Raw genomic sequence first — 5658 nt, forward strand, 5'->3', positions numbered from 1 at the left:
GTTAGAAGAAAGGTACTCATCTATGTACCTGAGTAACCACAAATTGAGTCTTCCCTGTGTACAACATAAAACCAACCCTATTCTTTGACAGGGACTGAGATAAAATGTGTCTCACCATCCCTGTGCAGCTGAAGTATGCACTGCACATCTTCAGGTTATATTTCTCACTTGATATGTGACTCCATGATACCTTTGCATACCCAATAAAGACATGACCTCAAATTAGAATGACTCCCACAAACCCTATTGAATACTACTTTTATAAAATGTTATTCACAAGGCTAGAGAGATGACTCAGCAGTTAAGACCACTGAGTGTTCTTGCAGAGGACCCAGGTTCATTCCCAGAACCCACATGACACCCGTCCATAACTCCAGTCTTAAGGGATCCAATGCCTTCTTCTGACTTCGGTCAGCACTGCATGACGTGTACATTTACATAACATGGATGCAATATACTCATACACATAAAAATAATAATTATAATATTTTAAAAATAATAAAAAATATTACAAAATGGTATTTTACATCAATACAGAAAATTTTGCTAACACTGGAATATCTTCAAATAAAGCTTCTTGTTTATAAATCATAGCTTCCTAGGTTTTCCTAAAATTCTTTTAATATTCATGGGATAGATTCGAAACAATTATTACAGAAAATGATTGTAATTACTATAATTCTAATAATGTTGAATCGGCAGACTGTTTTTATCAGGTGTTAAGCCTAACTAGTCACAAAACCATGCCTTCTGTATATAACAAGATTGTTCTTGGTATAATACAAGCTTCTAAATGTGACTTTTCCCAGTAGCACACAAGATAAATAATCCTTAATTTGGCAAAAATTTTGTGGTATACACACATTTTTATAACACTCAAATTAAACATATTGGAAATACATACAACTATATAAACACTGCTATAGGCCACTGACCTGTGTAGCCCTTGAGAATAGCATAGCATGAGACTCACACCAGGTATATGCAAATACTAATACCAATTATGTATAAAGCATGTAACAGAAAGGAACAAAGTGGTCTTAAATATATTGTAAAGCCCTACCTGATAAGCAGGAAAAATGGAATAAATCTCTGTGCTGACATGCTTCCGAGTGGAATTCTTAATGATAACCAACAAACCACCAAGGAATGGATTATGAAATGAGAAGGAAAAGAAACTCAATGGTCAGAGTAGATCCACTCCATCCCAGACACCTTTCTTACTTCATAAGCAAATCCTGGATTCCTAATATTCGGGTAATGATGTGCCTCTGGTTACATGAACATTGCTAGTGCATGTACAAGGTTCTGGTGTCATTGTTAATAGAATTCACTTCCAATCTCAGAATGCCTCTGTTTGAACAAGAAATAATATGGTCTTTTCTCTAGTAAGCTCTCTGACGAATGACTGAATTCCCTTTAGAGTATTCTGACATTAAAAGGAATGGATCACTTTGTTATCTGTTGCTGTCATTGTTATTATTTAATGCCAGGAAAACAGTATTGGGTTGTTGCAGACAGAAATCAATAAAAGGCAGTGTTATAAGCCTTCAAAAGAGAAAATAAAACCTCATTGTGGAGAAAGGATTTTACAAGTGAGTAGTATTTTATGTTCACTAAAACATAGTTGATTGTCTACACTCCATGTAAATAGAGAGGCTTTGGTTTAGTGCTCAGTTCCATGGTCTAAGAAGTAAAATTCTTATTCTCAGAATCCATAAGGCAGTGAAAATTTCCTACCTTGTCTTGCCTCCTTTGCCCTTACATTATAGAGAAATTGTTAATTTTCATGTGTCAAATCACAAATTTGTATTAGAAACCCACTATGTTTTTGCTCAATTAACAGAATATAGAATTTTCCATGGTGTTTACCTTTAAAGAATTTGCATTTAAATTAATGAAGCAGCATTTTTTAAAAATTGCATATGCTGTTTTTAATTATGTGGTTATTCCTTTTATAGTTAATTTTAAAATTTTACTATGTATCTGGTTGCATCAAATCTAAGGACAGATTAAAAATCCAAAATAATATCCAATGAGGCTTACACTTCAATTAATGATCTAGTTATTTTTTTAAAAAATGATTTTTTTGTCTTCCTGTACTTACAAGGGGACAGTACTATTTTAAATACTTATTTTGCTTATTCTGAAACATAAGACATCTATGCATCTTCAGTTTTTCACTGAATTAGTATCAAGTCCAAAAGAATCTTTTTTTTTGGGGGGGGGTCTCTTTCTGTGACAAGGTCTCCCTGTAGTCTCAGCTAGCTATGGAGGTCCACCTGCCTCTGCCTCAGGAATGTTGGAGCTAAAAGCATTTCAGGAGATTTGGATGATTTGTTCTGGGTTCAAATAAGGTTTGATAGTTGTGATAATTTCTCATCTTCTTAAGGTTAGTATTCTTAAAAAGTTTTCCATTGGTTGTCTCATGTGGCTCCTGAGATACTTCTGACATTTGTTTTAACATCTTGTCATGGACACCTGAGAAAACTGCTATAAAGAGCCTGAATTTCTAACAGAACATTTCTTCTGACTCACTCTCTGACCCTGAGAGGTTGCCATGGCTGCTCATGAAGAACACAAGGCTGGTACCACCTCCTTAGGTACCACATTCCCTTGTGGTTTCTCCTCCTTATCAGACTCAGAGTAACTTTGTTTACCAAAGCACCAAGAGGATGTGCATTAGCCTTAGGTGGGGTTTCCAGCTCTGAATCCCTGGTGTTGTCATCTGAGCCAATGACTGCTCTCTTTTTAGTGCCATTGCTTTTCCATTTGTGATGTTTACCAGAACTTCTGATCTCTGCCATCTGGGAGCATCTGGTCATGCCGTTCGTCTTGCCATATGGTGTTGTCATCAGTACTTGTCCCCGATTTTCCTTTCCAATTTTAACTTTTTCTTCCTTTCAACATTGGCCAAAGTTGGGTAGCTTGTCTCTGTTCTTCCTTCCATCTTTCAGTCTCCACTGGAGTGTCCAACTTGATGTTCTGTATACCAGGATCCTTCATACTTCTCCAATGGTTCCAGACAATCTTTTCATTTGCACTAAAAGAGCAGTCTACTTCAGAACGTTTTGTATGTACAGACATCTAATTATATCACTTTTCTTGATTTTTAAAATTATGATCACAAGTATCAAAAAAAGTGAAAAACTGTCTTCTTTCTTTTTTTCTGTTTTCTGCTAGGAGACAAACTGAAGTCACTTAATCTTGCATCATGGATTCTTGGGAAATAAGAATGTGTAACAGGAGAGTGCTGGGAGGTCTGATGCCTCTTAAAATGATTTAAAGTAAAGAAATAGAGCCTTGAAGAAGAGTTTGAACTTATATATAAAGAATTCAGAAGGCTTCAAAAGTTGAAGAAAAACAATGTAGAAAAATAAGTAATTGTGGCAATAAATACACAGTCAAAAATTAGAGGATAAAGTGCTTTGTTTTATTTAACTACATTTATTTATCTGTCCATATCTATGTATCCATTTATTTATGTAGTGTTTGTGTGTTTGTGGGAAGGATATACATATGTCATAGTGTACATTTGGAGGCCAGGGGACAACTTGCAGGAATAAATTCTCCCCTTCAACTATTTGGGACCTGGGGATTGAATTCAGTTTCATCAGCCTTAGTGGTAAGTGCCTTTTTCCCGAGCTATCTCTTTGACCCTAACTTTAAAATCAGCTAGAAAAAAGAATTGCACAGACATGCAAGAACCCTATTCCATATACTCTAGAGAATTTTAACAGGTGTCTGAACTTGATGTACATATTGCATAAATATTAAAATCATATCTTTTTTTGGAAGGCTTATATACTGAACTGAGTTCATTTTAGCACAATGCAAGATACTAGAAAAGTATATCTAAGGCCTCCTTATATTCAATACTAAGGAACAGCTGCATTGAAGAAAATATGTGATCCAATAAGCAGTGCCCTAATTTATGATTAAAACATCTAAAAAATTTCTTTGCTTTCTTTGAAAAAATCCAAAGAAACATGTTTTCTAATTCTAGACTCAGATTTCCCATTTCCTTCCTTTTACCACCCAACATTGAGTTCCAAATGATAACTTTGAGATGAAAATACTACTATTTTGAAATGCACAAATGTTATTACAGTTACCCTTCTTTCTCACTTGTCTTTATCAATGAAGTAAGTCTCAAGTAAACATACCTGGGTCCAGTCAGTGGAATCACCTTAACAGGCAGGTTAATTTCTAGTTATTGGCAACTCCATGACAGATACCATGGAAGATGGAGAGCTGAATGCAAAATGAACACATCTTTGAATCTGTCTTTTCACTTTCTGGCTAACATCACAGCAAAGGTAGAAAACTCTCAGCTCTTTTCTTGCATTGCAATTATTATGCACTATTATTTAGCATTTAATGAAAACAATAGTTTATTACAGAAGAGTATACATCAGTTTCTCACAGCTGAAAGAATTTCATCATCACACAAAATAGATGTGCCCATACTAGCCCAATGAAGGGCTTAAAAATAAGAAAACTAAGTATTTGTAAAAATTTCTAATCAAAAAGATTGTAAGAGAAAATAGACTTTAAATAAATGGGTGAGGCATGAAATCAATGACTGCTGAACAATGGCTAAAATACTGAATCCTTCTTTCTCTCTCACTTTTTTTTAGCAGTACACCAAAGAACAGCAGACAATTAGGAAGCAATGAAGACACTGCTAAAATAGCTATTGATGAAAGGCTGGGAAGAAAATGCTTGGAACAACTGAACATTTACAAATTAGGAGTCCCCTGCTAGAATTATTGAACACAGTAAAATGAAATAAACCAGGGAAAAATAATTGGATGGATTCTTGAAAGTGAAATTTTAGAGCAAAGGGGGAGTGTTTTTCAAACAGAATTACTGAGCTTATGTATCAAAGATGTAGCAAGGGTAGATGCTCTGTAAAATCATTAAAACAATGACATTCCTGTATAAGACCTTCCCATGACTTCATTCCATACCATCCTTCATGCAATGTTGCTTGTCCTGAACCAGCACACTGATCAGTGATTTTCTGCTATCCCCGATCATTGAGAGACGAAGTCTAATTTTTCCTGTAGGCTTAAAGTTCTTTTCCATGGTGTCAACCTGGTTTAATTCAATAATTTCTAGTTATTGGCCACTCCATGACAGTACTATGGAAGATGGGGAGCTGAATGCAAAATGAACACAGCCACCTCAGCATGTCCAGTGGGGACAAGTGATATGGCCACACTTAGCTTTGTCTCTGAGGAAGTGGTTTGAATAGTTATGTCATTGTTCAACATTCTTGTTACAGATTACTGTACACTTCCAAACAGTTACTTCATGAAGTCTACTCCCATGAGTATTGTGTGTGGGGGGGAATGTTATTATGGTCCAAATATGGTACTAACATCTCAGACTCCATCTAATATCTTTTCCCTATATTTTTGCTTTTCACCAACCTCACTGAACTCTCCCTATTTGCTAACAATTTTATTGTACTCCCATTGTTGGTGTCTCTGTCTGTTTCTGTCATTTATCATAGCTATTTCTGACAGTGATACAAGTTTCTTGGTTTTACATTTAAATGACCAGCACCAGGTGCTGTGACACCCACTTATCACAACAGGATTTTTCTAGGGAAATGTCCAAATCTGTTCATAAAACAGGTTTTGAATATGA

The 5658-nt window shown here is 35.4% G+C and overlaps 1 pseudogene; it reads right to left on the reverse strand.

The window, feature by feature from the left end:
* Window positions 1-2248: 2248 nt before the first annotated feature.
* Window positions 2249-5091, reverse strand: LOC103742015 (annotated as a pseudogene).
* Window positions 5092-5658: the final 567 nt, after the last annotated feature.

The sequence above is a fragment of the Nannospalax galili genome, unplaced genomic scaffold (genome assembly GCF_000622305.1).
Source record: "Nannospalax galili isolate Female #2095 unplaced genomic scaffold, S.galili_v1.0 scaffold18, whole genome shotgun sequence".
NCBI lineage: Eukaryota > Metazoa > Chordata > Mammalia > Rodentia > Spalacidae > Nannospalax > Nannospalax galili.